The following is an 18,424-nucleotide window of genomic DNA, read 5'->3' as shown; positions in this document are numbered from 1 at the left end:
TCCCATCTGTGGTCCAATTTAAGATTCACCAAGCCAGTCTGATTCAGTCCTTGAATGACTGCTGCGATATCAAAGCTACCTGCTGTTTCTTACTTGGAAGCTGTGGTAATTCTGCAAGCAAGTCCTTTTTTGCAAATTATGAGTCTTTGCAAAATGAGTCTTGGTAGAGCCCCATGAGAAGGAAGGGACTGTGGAGGTTAAATGTACAGCTGTTACAGGATGAAGAAAGGTGTCAAGCATCCTTAAAACCAGTATGAGGAGTGGTGAATGCTGAAGAAATATTTTGGGAGCACCAGAGAATAGTGGATGATGATGAAGAAGATAGGAGAATTCTTCAGGAAGGAAGGATGAAGATGTGTGGGGAAAAGAATGAAAGAGCTAAGAGAGTTGCATAAAAAGATGCAGGAGCTGCTAATGGAAGCCACAGAAGGAAGGCAGGCATGAGAAAACTAGAAAAAAACAAAGGCAAGAGTTAGAAATGGTTTAAAAGAAAGATGAGAGAGAAAATGTTCTTGGCACAAGCATCCTGGGTGGGGGAAAATGAAGAGTGGTCCCAATACTTTTTGTCCAGAGCGAAGGCGGCAAAAGGATAGTGTGGGGAGAAGGTGGCACCTCAATAGAAAAGTAGGAGGAGGTGTTGGAAGCAACAAGAAGAGTTTATGAAGAGCTATACCAGAAGAAGGAAACAGACAGGAAGAAGATGAAGGATTTCTTCGAAAAGATTGAAGAGAAAGTAGAGGAGGAAGCAGGAAAGACGATGGAAGAAAAGATCAGATTAAAGGAAGTGGAGAAGTGCTTAAAGGTCTTTAAAAGAGGGAAAATGCCAGAAGCAGATGGATAGTCTGTGGAATTTTATGAAAAGTTTTGGGCATGGATAGGGAGTGATATAGTGGAAGTTTTTGAGGAAATAGCAGAACAGCAGAGGCAGGAAAAGATTTTACAAGAGGTATTGAGATCTTACTCTCCAAGAAAGGGAAGAAAGAACTCCTGAAAAAATGGAGACCAATTACAATCCCTTATATGGAATATATGTTAATTAGGCCTGTGCGAAGTGGCTAGTATTCGCTTTGGATTCAGATTCAGCTGATTTAGGGGACAGCGATTCAATTTGGTGATTCGAATCACTGTCCCCAATTGATTCAGTTGAATTCACCCAGGCCCATCCCTCCCCTGCTCTCCCAGCCTGGCAATAGCTGCCCTGCCCACCCCAGCTCCCAGCACTTTAGGAAAAAAAAAAAAAGCCCTGACTCACCAAGTGCTGCCAGGCAGGGGGAAGGTGATCCCCACTGCCCTGCCCACCCCAGCTCCTGCCCATTAGGAACCCCCCCCCCCCCCCAGAAAAACCCCAGACTTGCCATTCCTGCCAGGTGCGGGGGGGGGGGGGTGATCCCCACCGCTCCACATCATGTGTGGGGCTCTGCACGAGCCCCTGGAAGCCCCAAGGCCACTGCAGGAACTGGTAAGTCCTGGGGGGTTTCTTGTTTTTGTTTTGTTTTGTTTGTTTTTTGTTTGTTTTTCTTAATGGGCCAGAGCTGGTCTGAGTGGGGCAGCTGTGGGGGACTTGGGAATTGAGGGGAGGTCAGGGGGGTCATGTAGAGCCCCCCACACAGTGGGGATTGCACCCCTGCTCAGAAGCACCTAGTGAGTGGGCCTTTTTTTTTTTAAAGCACCAGGAGCTAGGGTGGGCGGGGCAGCCATGGGAGGGGCACTGGGGTAGTGGGTGTGGGGCAGGGGGATAGGGGTGTGGATGGAGGATGGTGCCTGGCAGGGGTCCCCTCATGGTCCCCTCTCCCTGCCCTCCTCCCCCGCCCCCTACTTACCAGCTCAGAGTCCAGTTGCAGCTCCCTGCTGCAGCTACTGGGGACTGTCCAAATCATCAAAGCTCTCCACATCTTTTCCAAAGATTCTGAGAGCTTCAAATTGATTCAGACCTTTTAATTGGTCCTCTGATTGGATTTGGATTCGGTCACTGAATCGGCGTGAATCTCCTGCAAATCGAATCGGCACCCAAAGCTTTGCACAGCCCTAATGTTAATGGCCAAGACACTGGCTATGAGGATGAGGAAAATCTCCAGAAGAAAATACATGAAGGCTAAGTATGCACAACACCAGGTAGAAGGATCTCCAAAGTGATCAGAGATGCTGAACCCACATCCCACTGATGCTGGTCCCACTGCCACATCCAAGAGAGGAAAACAAAAGCATAATTATAGAAAACTTAAATTTAGGAAAAGCATATGACAGAGTGGATCATGATTACATATTTGAGATGGTTGGAAAAATGAGGTTCCCAGATAAAGTATGTATATGTTGAATAAGGTTATTGTATAGAGAAGCAGAAAGTTGAGTCCAAATTAATGCACACCTAAGTAGGGCCTTTAAAATCCCTACAGGGGTGAGACAAGGGTGCCCCCTATAATCACTACTATTTGTGTGCAGCATGGAACAATTAGCACAAAAAATGAGAAGAGACAAGGTGATAAACGGAGTAAAGTTACTGGGAGGGGGAGAGGTAAAATGCATACTATACATGATGATTTAAATGTAGTTAGAGAGAGACTTTTGGTGGAAAGGGTGCTAAGGCATACATCAGAGTAGGGAGAAGCAACAGGGGCTAAACTGAATGGATCAAAAAGCACCATAATGGGAAGGGGGGACTGGAGGGATTTGCTGAATTGTACCAAGCAAGAGAGATGTGGGGTAGGGGCTGCCAGATTTGGGATTGTTTATCTATGTGATATGCAAGGCAGTAACAGAGGGAAAAGGAAAAGCAGTCTTTATCACCTGATTTCATATAGTTCCAATTTTGAGGAAATGGGGAGTATATCAGACCTCTTTGAATAGTCCATGGGTGTGGCAACCACCAATTCATCAAGATGCTCAAGGGAGAGGTATGAGGAAGAAGAAATAGTGGGACTTGTTTGGGGAGCATACATATGCAAAGGGGGTGTGGGTGAGATCTGCTGCTTTCTGAGTTTTACCAAAACAAACCTGTCATTAGCATCAGAGATGGTACTATATGGACTGGACTCATACCAAAGGGACCAGAGGAAATGTTACTGAGGACTTTATTAGAATGTGTTTAAAACTAGTTTGTGGTATGTAAGAAACTTCGGTGTGTTTGAGGGGCTGACTTGGACTAAAAAAAGTACCTGAAGTTGGGGCTGCATGAACTGAAATACTACATTGATCAGGACAAGGAAGAGATCAAAGAGGAAGAGGAGAAAAGTGGAGGAAAAAGAACTGGACACATTTTTTTTCACTAAACCACCAGAGAAAATTGGGAGTTGCGGAGAGTTTCGGGTGGTTACAGAATTTACAGTTTTTCGTGGGGTTCTGTATGAAGAAAAAGATTTCTGTAAGTGTTTGTTTTTTGTGGGAAGTTGATGCATGTTGCTTAAGGGTTTAATATATGTAGTTGTTTGATATGTTTTTGATATGTAGTTGTTTCTGTGATATGAAGTGTTGGTAAAACAAGGATTTTCAGTATGTGTAGCTTTGTAAGTGTAGAGTGATGTGTGTTTTTAATAAAATTTGTAAAGAAAAAGAAAAGGTTTCCTATCAGCATCTCAGCCTCTTTGACTAAGATCAAGTATAACATTTTTGGCACCAAAGGGAGGTTTGTCAGGGCTGGCTTTAGCCCTCCTGGTGCCAGCCTTGTTATTGCAGTACCTCCAGGCCTGGTGCCAGTTCCCTGCAGGAGGAACACCCACACATTTTATTAGCATGTTTGCACAATGTGGGCTATGTGTTTTATAGTCATGCTTAGTGTTGGTTTCCATTGCTGAGCACATGCTGCTTTTGGCTGCCGTTTAATGATAGACAATGTATTCAGTGAGATTTTCTTGTATGTGATCATAAGATGGGGGTCTTCCCTATGCCAATTGCGAGGGGGAACCTCATCTTGTATTTGAGTAAATATGGTACATTATATCCATGACATACTGAGGGGTTTTGGTTTGGTTTGGTTTTTTTGCTTGCTCCAGCTATCCTGTGTGAAATTAAGATATTTTTCAGGTTTTATCCCTTACACTAATGGTGTACTCCAAAGCAAAGCTTGTACATCATAATTAATAATGGTTTAATTTCCTGGACATCAGAGCCACTCCCATCTATGAAGTGTCTTGTCAGTTCAGCATTGTTTCTTTCATAGCCTGTTATGAATCTGCAGTGTCCAGCCCTCTGGAAGAGGAAAGAATGGAACCACCTTGGGATGATATAGTACATTGTCTTTCTCAGACAAATTGACTTTTGCAAAAGCAGAGTAAACAAAATAGGAATTGTGAATCATGGAATACAGTTGTTTACCAGATGTTGTGCTAAATGAAAAATGTTCTTTATTTGATTTTCGTGGTGCACATAGTATATTAACTGAATTGTGTGTTGTGAATTTTTTACAATAGTCTTGCAGAATATTGTCTCAATTATTGATTGAATATTGATTGCATTCTAAAATACTATTGTATTAATGTGTGTGTGGCCTCATTACTGTCTGCTTTAATTTTACCTGTTGCTCTTAGCAAAACTTTATAGATGAGTCTGCTTAACCTGTCATGTTGTTTCCTTTCTTCTGTATTTTGTATCCCTGTCTTCTTTTATTTAGCAATCGGTGACAAATAAGAGTTTTATAATTGTGGGGCACATCCCCACATGCAGGGGTATGTTTGGTATGCCACACCCCTTTTTTTGTGTTTATACCAAGAGTACCCCGTATCAAATTTTAGCACCACCCTGCAAATTTGCAGCATGGCAAACGGTTGCTCATGCACTGTGTGTTGCTTGCAGTGCCTCAAACCACATGTGCACTCTTGTCTGGACACTCCTGTAGCCATAATTTTTTTCCAGAACTTTAGATTGGTCCTTGGTATTAATAAGCTTCCACCTTTGTAGTTAAAAGTTCCATGTTGGTTTTGTTGCATACAATTAAATGGAATAGAAATTTCTATTCTACTTCTGTGAATGACAGAAGTGTAAAGCTAAGAGTAAAGTCTAGAATCTGCAAATTGATTTATGTATATGCATCCCAGATCCATGTGGAAAATGTAACCCTGTACTTCTAAATGTCTTTCTCTCCTTTTTGCAAACTTGACTTGTGCCTGAAAAAAATGTTCTTACTCTCTTGTAGACATGTTCTTACTCTCTTGACTATTTTTGGGTCTGTCCCTAGCCCTAGAGTCTAACTTAGAATTTGACAACTGGTACAGGGGTTTAATCAGAAAATCACTATGAATATCAAAGAAGTTTTTCCAAGTTACACAGGGTTAAGAGACAGGAATTTGGCCCACAAATTATAATATAGCGGGTTCTGACACTTCTTCCCAACACAAAATATATCTGAATAGAGTGTCTTACAGGCTACCTCCCAGACCATTCTGTACAAAATAAATCAACAACCCTCCCAGCGCCTGAGAATTCCTTTCTTTCTTTCCTCACTGGCAGACAGAGCGAGAGAAGAGTTCTGCTGAACTTCTCAAAGCATAACTTATCAGATAGACATAAATGAACCAAAGTCATTTAATTAGGCTGTTCTGTAGGCCATTTGCTGGTTAAAAACAGTGGTGATTCATTAGTGAGGCACAGCAGTATATTACTTATGCAGAAAATCAGATGCAAACTTTCCAGGTAAAAAAAATAAAATGGGGACTTTAATCATGTATAAATATAAGTTTGGCATGCTTCTGGATGAACAACACAAGGCTTTACTTGAATATAGTATTCTGAATAAATTTAAAACTGATTAGAAAAAGATACTTGGGAGAGGAGGGTGGTGGGAGGGAAAACAAATTGGAACTCAGGTTTTCTAACCTACTACAATAATTCCCGAAACTGACATAAAAAAAAAAAATTAATAAAGTGATAGCTTTCACTGCTTAGGCTTTTTTCTTTCCATTTCTTGTATTCAAGATTTACAATGAGGGTAGCTGGCTTCCATTTCAATTCTGTCTCTTTTCTTCAATCTGCCTATTGTAGTCACCTGCTGTCTATAACGTTATACTTAGGTTTTAGTCTCGTAAATATATGCTTAACTGTGTTAAAAGTAGTCCTATTGACTTCACTGGAAGTGCTCATAATAATGAAGTACAATAGTATGTATTTACAGGAGTGGGTGTTTACATATATGTATGTGTATGCCATATGTAAATTTTCACCAATCTAGTTCCAAGCCCTCATATGCCTGCAGTTACACAGATACAAAAGGTGAGAACTGGTTTTGCTCATTCTAGTTCAAGAAGCGAAAACTACTAAATGGCTAAGATAACTTTTATACCAGTATAATGGTATCTACACTAACTATTATGGTAATAAATGAAGACTAGATTTTAGATCCTAAACTCTGTAAGGCAGGACATGCACTGCCTTACAGTGCCCTGCCTATCAAAATGGGGTCCTGGCCTCCAGTGCTCTTACAATACAAATAATACAGTCATCACCAGTCACTAGATAACTATAGCTTGATTTTCACAAGATGTTGAGCAAACGAACTCGGCCTCTTCTGTCAAAGATTCTATCTGGTAAGGTCTATATTGCCTCCAGACTTCATGAGGAAACAAATATGACATGCCCAATCCATTAAATGAATTTCATGTAGCTCCCCAAGAGCAGTAGCACGCATGTGCCATTAACATCTGCCTTAGGTGTGCTTATTATTTTGTACCAAGTACCTGTCTAGGCAGGCTGCTTTGCATCTGTTTCAGGATTCAGCACATGAGGATCAAGGCTAGGTACAGACATTAAAAAAGCCCAAATCAATCTAAGTTACACGTTCTTCTGTAAGCAATGTAGCTTAGATCAGCAGTGAACAGAATACACATACGCCCTTTGGTGTGGGAGAGGAGGAGAGGGACAGATTTTAGATTGGGTTCCACCACTTTTAAACCAAATTTCTATTCTGTTATCAGTTTCTGATCACTTATACCAGTAAAAAATACCTGTACCTGGCCTGTGTGCGCCACACTTCACCACAACACTCCCTCATATAGCCCAGAGGCTACATAGGCATGTTTTTATGTCTCAATATGCACTAGGACTATTCTTCTACACTTGCTTTTTTTTTTATTTACCAGCTAAGAACAGCCAATTAAATTAAAATAAAGTGTCATGGAAACATTTCCAGTTCATTTGTTTAGTAAGATCTTAATTTTTTTTTTTGGAACTCAATTTTTAGGCTTCACTTTTTACTTCCAAATTCCCCTATACCCCCTATTCCCCTATACCTATTGTATTTTTCTTTCTCCTAAATTATATTCCTAAACTAAAAAATAGAATAAAGAGCATAATACCTAAATTATTTTTTTAATTAAACTTTTTTTTTTGCTATAGAACAGTGATCAATAAAAGAAAAATAATTATATTTTTAAAACTATGAAACTGGTTAATGTGTATTTATTTATGATCATGAAGGAAAATGATGGTAAAGTGAGGTTAAAAGTTATTCTTAATTTTGGTGCTTTCCCAGCAAAGCACACCTGAGTAAATTATTAGGATTTGTACATGTTTTTCTACAACCTTCCTACTGTAGAAGTGATTAATTAAACACCAATCTCTGATGAATTGGTCATTATCGTGAGCTAATTGCCCAATGTAGAGAATTAAAGTCCCTAAGCAAAGCCAACAGCCTTCCATTTAACAAGGTTGATCATTCCCTATAATGGTCACCTTGGTTTTAGTACTAATGAAAATAAATTAATCATTTTCCATTAAAACAACTTGTAGAATTTTAAGTGCCTTGTATAATTTTTTTCAAAAGTGATTAAAAAGATATTTTGCAGTTTTTGGTCCTCTGTCAAAGGAAAGGTGCTGCCAAAATGACTATCTAGGTAGTAGGAAAGGCCTCTTATTTAGATTATTTTGAAAATAAATCTGTAAGGCTATACCTTAGAGTTTAAGAAAATTTGGACAAGGTCTTCAGCTGGTATGAATGAATGCAATACTATTGATTCTTATATGGCTTTGCTGATATATACTAGCTGAGGATCTAGTCCTTAGCAATGTAATCATCAGTCAGGTAATCCACATTCTTAGCTACAACATCAATATGATCCACATAAAAGAACCTCTGACCTAGATTTGGAATAGATTTAAAGTTTACCCACAAGGGGTTATAGATTAGAATCCATGGGCCAGTTTAACTCTGTTTGGAAACCATACACTTCTCAGTGAGGATACAGACCCCAAACAAAACAACTTGAAGTATTTAATATCCCCTAATATTTCTCACATAATTTCCCATGAAAAACAAGGACAGTCTTCTATGTTTGACTTGGAAAGAATTATGGAATACTTCCAGAAATAAACAGGTGAAGGCTGACAATATAGTAATATGGGTAGGATTTGCTGGAACTGGTTTCACTCAAGTGCTCAGACACTAATGACAGTCATGGCTAACCTTTTAGACATGTAAACCTGCAAAAGATGATGAAGAATGTAATTTGTCCAAGGCTTCTATTATTTTCCTAGCATTTCTTCATTTGTGACATTTATAACACCTGTTTTATTTCCACTGGGAGCAAGGAATTCCTGAGTTGCCAATACTGGTTTTAACAACAAAATGGCCTTTTAAACTTTAGGCATTATGAAGTGGGGAATATTTCTAATCCAGTCCTAGTGGATAGACCAATCTTCCAAACCCAGGTTACTTGCATGTATTCATTTGCTTCTATGATTACTCATTACAAATAAACGGAATTGGTGTAGTTAGTTATACTAGCTTATATGATAGGAGAGTATGGGGCATAAGATAACAAATGTAACTGTATCTACACTAGATGCTGCACTTTGTAGCCCAATGAATGGAGATAGACTGGGGAACCAGCCCCGAGCACCAACCCTGGGTGTGGGACAAAAATTAACAGTGGCTGCATGGTCGACCTGGCCACCACTGATGCCTTTGGCAGTGTGCCCCTGATGCTGCCCAATGTACAACTGCCACCCAAGGCACTCAAGTGTCCAATTACAACTATAGTTGTATGAATATGTCATGATAGCATATGATGAAGTAAGTTTTTGCCTACAAAAACATATGTCTTTCTGAAGCTGTGTTAGTCTCTAAGAGATGCCGCCCTATCCTGCCTTACTTCAGACTAACAAGACTAATCACCACTCTGTCAATATATTAGTAAAAAAGAAACCAGAATCCCTTTCAAAGTCATTAAAGCATGACAAAAAACAGTGTCTGTGCCTACATGGGTCCATCGTTTGCAATGGGATGGAATCAGAAGTATATTTCCCCCCACGTCCCTGTCAGTTTTTGGTCTTAATAGGCAATTTATTTCAAGTTGTTCCTTCTAAAAGGACAGAACATATATACTTGCTCCTTAGGGTTACCTAGAAATGTAGTTACCAGATACTGAAAACTGCTAACAATAGCGGTGCTGCAGAAGCTTGAATGAGTTGTTAATATTTCATCCTAATTATTAATATTTAGAATCACATCTAAACCTGAATGTTATTCCCAACCAAAACAACACTACATTACATACACTCAAAATGAAAAACTGGTCTTCTATCAAATAAAAATCAACGCTAAATATTTATCAGGAGTTTCTTAGCTACTGTTTATCTTGCAGAAGAAACAACAGCATGATTGCATCTTTGTTTTCAAACATAGAGTCCTGTCCTTGCTAACATTTGGCCTTTCATGAAGAAACAGGGTTATTTAGAGTTCAAAAGGAGCCATTTGTAAAGGTCTAAATCAGGGATGGTACTTGTCACACCTTCCTGTTTGCAGATGACAAATTAATTTGCTGCATTTATCTTCTATTAGAAGGTTAAAGGGCTGAATTGCTGTTTCTGAAACAAAGGGATAAGGAACAGTGGATGTTATCTTCAAGAATAGAGATTTTTTTTTTCATTTGCCATATTAAGTTTCTTTAAAAATAAGCACAGGAAATTTAACAGCAAAAAGATCACCAGAAATAAAATAGAATAAAAATGTGTGAAATATTTAATACACTATTCATTAGTTGTATGTCATCACTTAGAAGCTTCATGAAAGCATAAAGTAACTATGCAGTATACCATGTACAAAACACGTAGCAAGAAACAGTCCCTGTGCTAGAGAGTGTATAGGTCACAAAACAAAATAATGATAGGAGGATGGAATGATTGTCAGTTAAAATACAGGGGGAACTTGCATCACATTGATCTTCAGTCTGTTTATATAGAAGAGCTGTAGCAAGCTATTTCATCATTATCTACCCAGAGTGAATTACGGTAAAGGGATTCTGGATAGTAAAACATTATGGCTCTTGGGCTGACCAAGAAAAGAGGGGGATGCAGGTGTTCAAGAAGTGATCTGACTTAGAAAACCAGTGGCTATGTCCTCACTAAAGAATTGCACTGAAGAAAGGGAAAAACAGATTCTGTTTTTCTAGTTGTTTAGAATTGGGGGAGAGGACAACTATCCTCCACTAGCTTTAGCTTTTGTAACTGGTGCATCTGAGTTAGTCCCTGACCTAGCAGTAATATATAGGTTGCACTGACATTGCAGCAGTATAAGACTGGTCATTTCTCAGAGAAAGCAGTTAAGAACTTATATTGAGGATTCTGAAAAATCAAGCATGAATAGGTTGCTATTCAAGATAATATTTCAGTTCAGGATAAGACAGTGATGGTGACAGATAAATAGTTCCAGTAGTTTTCTTCTCCTCTTCCTTTTTCACTGGGATCAATGGGCACATACTTCTCTTTGTTCCATTATGCTTCCTCTTCAGTAATATAATATAAAAAAAAGAGACTGTGCTTTAGTGACTATTCCTGTCAGTGTGTTGAAGTATTACAAACCAGTCAATTTTACTACCAATTTCATGTCAGAACAGAATCATTACTACATTTTAAAGTTATGTCCTAGTGTAGAATTTTATCTCCAGACTTTAGTGTTACAGTGAAGTTTGTCACGTTAACTGCATGTCATAATATTAGATATCAAATACTTAGTTTATTACTAATAGTGAAAACTCAAGTATGCGTCAACTACTGTGGAGTTGGAGAAAATGCACTACCAATTTTTCAGTGATCAGAAGTAGCAGCTTGACAATCATAATGGCTAGGAACAGAAGTTGCACACAAACCAGTTTAAGTGATCAGAAACTGGTTTCAACCTGTAACAGAACCGAAGTTCAGTGCATATAAACCAAATATAAATAAAATGGTTGAAACTGGTTTAAAATAAACCTGGCTGACTGTAGTATCAGACACATCATTTGAGTCAAACCAGTTTCTGACCCTTCAGTCCCAGACCCCTTCCTGGTTCAAGTTAAATCGCAGTCCCCCAGCATACTTTGGAGCCCTGGGCTGGGCTGTGCTGTCAGCTCCAGCAAAGAAGGGTTGACCCTGCCCCTCTGCTCCCTAGCTGGAGCAGTGAAGGCTGCCTGACATGAGGGTTGGGGGGGAGGGGGAGGGGGAGCCCAACTGGGGATGCAGCCCAGTCTGCAGGGGTGGGGACTGCCCCCCAAGGCAAACCCTGGCTGGGATCTGGGGCCAAGGAGGAGGGTTAAATACCCCTTCCCCTGCTCAAACTTACTGCTGGCTGTGACTCTGGATTACAAATCCCAGAGGCAGCTGGAAGTAGGAAAAGGAAGTGATAAGCAACCCTGCAGAGTCCTACTACTGTGATTTTGGACTGCAAATCCCAGGGACCTTGGCAGCAGCAGGAAGAGGAGGTGAACACACAGTCCATGCTAGCTACATTCCAGAGAGCCATGCTGTAGTGCTTCTGGTTTCAACCACTGCAGGCATGTGGGTGCATTTCCTGAATCAAAGGTAAGTCTGTTCACTTTTGTTTCAGTTTAATCTCTGCAGTTTAAACTAAGCTGCAAAGACTGAATCAAGTCAGTCTCAGGATTTTTGACTGTCTGTACTTAGCCAATAAGGTTAAGCAATTAGATTTGTATGCACAGATAGGTTCCTAGTAGTTAGAGTCCAGGGGAAAAATGCACACATACACACCACCCACCCGTTAGATCAGAAAGTCCAGCCTCTTGCAAGCATAACCAGCTTAACGCAGAGGCTAGGAACAGACATTCAAAAAGCCTGAGCCTGAATTGATTCAATCTTTGCAGGTTAGTCTAACCTAGCTAGGCTAAATCAGTTTTGTAACCAGACAGACATCCCAGAAATGCAGGCACATGCCTGCAGTGACTCAGGCTAGAAGCCAGGGGGTGCTAGAGCAGTCCTCCTTTCACTTCAGCAGGCTGAGCTGAGGGGTGTGTGGCCAGGCCCCAGCAGGATGCTCTGATTATTCCCCCTCTCCTCCAAGCAGCCCAGAAGGGAATGTGTATTGCACCTAAATCAGTGTTTACCAACCCATTAAGAAAACAAAGCCTCTCTCCATTAACTAATGGAGCTCTTCTTAAACAGCTCTTCCAAGGAAGGACATTAAGCTACCTGTTGTTTAGCTCTAAAGAGGGAGAAGCCAGGCAGGTGCTCTGTGCCTGCAAGTCTCTGCCGGAGCTCTGGCCAGGGAGCAGAGTGGTGGGGCCAGCCCTGCTGTGGAGCAGAGATCCCCACCCAGCCCAGAGAGCATGCCAGGATGCTGTGGTATCTTATATAGCTTAAACCAGCAAAGGGTCTAGGACAGACATTGCATAAACCAGTTTGACCCAAATCATTTAAGTCTGATACTACATTCAACCAGGTTTATCTTAAAGTGGTTTCAGCCATTTTCAAACTGGCTTATGTACACTGAACATCTGTTCGGTTATAGGTTTAAACCAGTTTCTGATCACTTACCCTGGTTTATGTGTAATGTCTGTCCCTAGCCATGAACCTTGGACTCCCTGTAGAGGCTGGACCACATATGTAGGCTTATACATACTCAAAAGCCATCTACTCTTATCTTACAGCCAGGAACCAGATCCTTAAAAGATATCTTTGCACTTACTCTCTTCTGAAAGCAGTTGGAGTTGAATGCCTAAATACCTTTGAGGTCAAGGCCCTGGTCTTTAAGGTAGCACTTTTAGACCTTGCCACATCCAGATGTGTAATTACACAAGGATATGTGGAACATGGTGGTCCAGTCATTGCAGCAGATATGTTGCAAAAGATCTAGGTCAACAATTCTCAACCAGGGTGCCACAACAGAGATTTCAAAAAGGCGTTAAAGCCATTCTGCCTTGTTGTGGTCTTTCCCAAGTTTTTTGCAACAGAAGAACTCCTCTAGTGTTTTTGTGTTGTAGAAAAAGGAGTGAAAACTAAGAGCTGACATTTTCCAAGGGGTGTCTTGAGTCTAGAAAGATTGAGAACCACTGGTGTAACTAAAAAACTGTACCAACAATAATTTAATAGAAAACCTGGAGTTTTTAATCAAAGAAGTTTAAAGATTTGTGGTTTTATGCGTGCATTTAAAAACATTTTGGTCTAAGGCTGAGACAGTTTAGTTCTGAAATGCCTCTGTAATGTAATCCAGCCAAGTTTTCAACCAAAATTTTTCAGATTTTGACTTTATTCACTGACACATTATAATCTGCCTGACAACTAATGCCCCAGCCCAGCCTTTGGCTTCTTTACTTTTCATTCCATCCAGGAAGAGCACACACCAGCTGCTGAAACTTCCTTAGCCTGACAAAGGGTTTTGAACCCAAAGCTTGCTTAATAACTATTCTCCAACTATTTGTTGTCTGCCTGTAAGAACACACACATTTTCTAAGTAGCTCTCATTATATAAACCAGGCTCTCAGCATCCTATATTCCTCTCAGTGGTTTACTTTATATGGATAAATGTATAAAGCCATCAATATAAAGATAGTTCATTCTTGGATCAAAAATATGTTAGACTAACCTGAAAAGACTGAATCAATCAGTTCTGGCTCAGACATTGCAATTCAGGCTCAGGCTTTTCGAATGTCTGTCCCTAGCCTAGGGCAGACCTTCTTTGTAATGCTCCAGCAGTTCAGCACAATCTTAACTATGGGTTATGTGGGCTACTGTCTTTTGCTCCCCAGAATACAAAGATTAAGATTGTATCTAGTCCATAGGTGGTATGAGAGAAGCCTCTGAGCCTCTTGAATGGAAGGTGTTATAGAAGCCTGCTTACTTGTATTACTCAGATATTTTGTTGCTGTTGTTCACAGTGAGCAGCAGGTGCCACCAACAGCTTTCAAGACACTGGAAATTTAGAACTTGGCTAGGTATCTTTGAAAAATAGAAATTTAAAAATGTGATTTTGTCAAAAACATATTTTAGCTTCAGGGATTTAAAAAAAAAAGTTATATATTTGAAGTATATTGGCCCTTATTAAAAGTCTTAATAGTATGAGAAAGTAATTTATAGAATAAGATTTAAAAGTATGAGGAGTAGTGTTTTGAGAACTTAATCTCTGACTTGAAGACCCTGTCTGTCTACTGTATGAGCTACTCTACCTTCCTGGTGATTTATTGCTTTTTATGCTTTATTGTTCTTTGCTTTTGCCGTAACCAAATAGCAAGTCTTATTAATGTAACTTAGTATTTCTGAGAGTTCCTTGAAAATCAGCAATGTTGCTCCTAACTTTATTTTGTAGGCCCTGGAAAACTTTGCATCTCAGTTAATAACAGTCAAATCCAGTAAGAAAAGGCATACAAATACTTAATTAAAATCAAATTGGCAGCAGTGTATATTAGTCACCAAGGGCAACTGCCTCCCCCCCCCCCCCCCGCCTTTCCCCTCCTCTCCCTTCCCTCCATTTTGGTGGTGAATGGTGTGGGGAGAGGGGAGCCAAGCATTGATAACTCCCTGGGATCCAGAGCTGCACCAGAACAGCAGATATTAATTCTATCACTGCAGGGGTTCCAGGAGCTGCAGTGATGAAGTCCCGTAATTACATGACCCACCACCATAGGCCTCTTATGTTTTACAAACCTGGCTTTTACTGAATTTTCCAACTAGAATAAATTGTACTGTCCAAAAGACTTCAGTCTGCATCCATATGGATTTATAGCCGTACTAGGGCTTCTTTTCTGCATGAAAATGTTGTAGTGGGTTGTACCCCTAACCAATGTTATACCTGTAAAATGGTTGTTTAGATTTGGTGTTAATAGGCTGTTTGGAAAATACAGTGGTATCTAAGCTGAGCTCTCTGTATTGAAGCAGGGAGATGTTTTTAAAATTATTTTTTAAAGTTCTGTCAGGAAAAACCTGCAGTCCATAAATGTGCAAGGTCATTGACTGCAGTATTGCAACATACTAAGTCTGTTTTGCTCCCTGCCTTCAGCTCCAAACAGATACATTTATAACACCTTTCATACACTAAATATTAATTTATTTAATATGTTGAGCACCCAAACTAACCTGTTTCATTTCCTTTGGTATAATATCACTGATTTGTGAGATGCATTAAGAGGAAGACAAGTACAGTTAGCTCATTCTCCCTCCACTGAGCATTTACTGTCTCATCATTCCATTTTATTTTTTGCAATTTCAGGGCATTTAAATATTTTCAGTTTCTTATTCTGAATCATTTCAAATATTTTGGGGAGAGAGGTGGGATTAAAGTGGGTAAAAATTTTCCTTGGTGGTATGACATTGAAAATTAATCATTTCAAATATTTTTTTTTATAACCTGGCACTTTTGCTGTATGTCTACCATATAATGGCCTTGATGTGAAATGATCTAGGAATTTAGAAACCTACCTCTATGATCATGGCTGTCTCAGAGTTACAGTAAGAACATGTGCTGATTGCAGGTTCCATGAAGGCAAATTACACCATAGGCAACCTTATTCCAAGAGCTGGCATTCCTGCCCCCACAAAAATTATAAACCTGTAAGTGAAAAATGCTGGGATGGAAAACAAAAATGGTATTAAAGGTATTGCAGTAAATGGTATACACAAGCAAAGTAGAACTCTCCATTATATGAAATTATTGTTCCTTTTACACAGAGAAGTTCTGTACAACCTGGATTTCAGGATAGTTTATATTCAATACAGTTTCATTAGAAATCCTTGATTTACTTTTGACTATGATGTTCTTAGTTATGTAGTTAGACTATGTTTCATTCTTGTAGTACCCATTTTCAATACACATGTGGAAAGATATTTCAGAGGAAGGAAAGAGTTATTCTTCGTGTGACTGGGTGTCTGTTTTATTTGTACACATAGCTCTCTTGCTTTAGCTCTGTTTATGGAAAAGATACAAAATGACCAGTTTATCCAGCCATTTTAATTTTTATTCATCATCCAGTTGATACAGTAACAGGGGTGTTTATCCAACTTGAAAATAGCTTACACTTCTTTTCAGTGTGCTCCAATAAGGAAAGATCACATTAAATATTTAATGCGAGTGTGATAAACTTGCTTAAAGAATATATGGGTATCATGCCACTCGCTGTAAAGCCTATCCTCCAACTAGGGCTATTATAAAAGTGAATTAGAAACATTACAAATTTTCAAAACAAAATTGTATCTCAGTTGCTCTGTGTGATAAGATCCAAAATTAAAAAAGAAAATGTGAAGAACTATGCCGATTTACTGAGAGAGTTTTGCCATTCAGTAAGGCTATTTGGGCAGAATTCTGGTTTGTATTGTAAATAGTAGAAAATGACAGAGGATGTGGTTATTCATTACGGGGTAGAATGCCTCAAGCACTTTTGAAATGTTATTTCAAATTAACCACACCCCTCAAGTTGCTTTAATGTCATACACAATTGTCACTGTTTTAATCAAAATATAAATTATTGAAGAACTTTGCAAGATAATGTCTAGAAAACAGAAATGTTTCCCTTTTCCATCCTACTGAAGATCTGTTTTTATTGAGCATCCTTTTTGGGTCTTTCTCTCATATAATCTAATATAAAATACTAGACATTTTGAATTGGCAAAAATTGCTGACAAACCTGCAGGGTACTGTGAAATTAAAAAAAAATAAATCTGAGTGAATGCTTATTTTAAAGAATGGTATATTCTACACCAGTATTTGAAACCCAGTCAAGTAACCATTGTACTAGTTTATAAACTAATGAAAGTGACATTGACTTAGATCAAAGTAAAACTGACTACACCAGGGTCACCAGCCAGCCTCAATGTAGTCTCTGCACTGACCAGCAGTTGGCTGATTATTGGCCAAATCTGCAACCAATGGGAGAGTCCCTGTTCCCTGGAGCACTACTGGGATTAATAAGGAATAACGGCCATAAATTGACTGAGAGTAGATTCAGGCTAGATATCAGGAGGCACTACTTCACAGTCAGGGCAGCTAGGATCTGGAACCACCATCCAAGGAAAGTGGTGCTCGCTTCTACCCTGGGGGTCTTCAAAAGGAGGCTAGATAATCACCTAGCCGGAGTCATTTGACCCCAGCATCCTTTTCTGCCCAGGGCAGGGGGTCAGACTTGATGATCTGCTCAGGTCCCTTCCAACCCTACCAACTATGGAACTATGAACCATGCCCTGCTGGCTGATGATCAACTGATTGTCAGCAGGATCAGGACTGTATTGGGGCTATACCCAGCCCCGATGCACTCCCCAGAGCCCATCAGTGATGAGCAGATCACCATCAGGCTCCAGAGATGACATCGGAGTGGGTTCAAGCCCCAGAGATGTCCCAGTCCAGCTGACAGTTGATTGTTGGATACTTGATTTTCAGCCTACTGTTGCAGGGGGAGTCTAGGATAGTGTGTCCTGCCATGCATATTGTTGGTATAGGTGATCAGATAGTTCTGTGTCTGTAAATGAATGTCTGTCAGTGACCTAAAGGCTATCCAGGAGTTGAACATACTATATAAATATAAGGATTTTTAACTCGGTTTAGTCTGTCTACCTATGATGCAAACTTGTATATCTCTCCCTTTATTCACTAGCCTATATGTTATCTGAAATATAATATAGAGCTTGAAATTAGGTAATTAAAATACAAATGAATCCTGGTTGGTGTCATAGATTGTGTGCCTCACTCTGGATATTTATCAGACTTTAAAGACCAGTGACAGATGACTATATTGGCACTTTAAGAGGTATGTTTACTGTGAGAGACTTTTACTAAATATTTGGCTATAGTGAATTATTTAAAACTTTCAATCCCTGTAACTCTGTTTTTAACGACACATTATTGCTGCTTGTGTGGGCCAAACCCCGGAATTTGGTTCACTGAACGCCCTCAAGGGAGATCATATCTTTATTTTTGATCTCCTCTCACTTTGGCAGAGATCTGGGGTACATCTTGGGAGTAACTGTGAAGGAGAGTTGAAGTTATAGGGAAGAATGATGACATCAGAGAAAAATTCAGTTAGGTTTTGGACTGACTCAAAACTAAAGATTATGGTCTGATAAAAAATGATAACATGAACTGCTATTGCAGTTGCCATTCCTGAAATGAATTTATTCAGAATTCCTTCCTTTCATATAAAATTGTGTGTGTGTGTGTGTATATATATATATGTTTCAGTTCATATTGAGAGCAAATAATATAGTAGTATTTTCCACAGATCAGGCACTTGTGGGTTTTTGTTTAGCT

The 18,424-nt window shown here is 39.5% G+C and overlaps 1 protein-coding gene across 17 annotated transcripts in view; it reads left to right on the top strand.

Moving 5' to 3' along the window:
- NRXN1 (neurexin 1) overlaps window positions 1-18,424 on the top strand; it is a 1,201,358-nt gene that overhangs the window by 190,162 nt on the left and 992,772 nt on the right. The window lies entirely within an intron of this gene.

This window comes from Alligator mississippiensis, chromosome 1 (assembly GCF_030867095.1).
Source record: "Alligator mississippiensis isolate rAllMis1 chromosome 1, rAllMis1, whole genome shotgun sequence".
Lineage (NCBI taxonomy): Eukaryota > Metazoa > Chordata > Crocodylia > Alligatoridae > Alligator > Alligator mississippiensis.
Note: the sequence above shows the minus strand (reverse complement) of the source record. Positions and strands in the feature narration are given on the sequence as shown.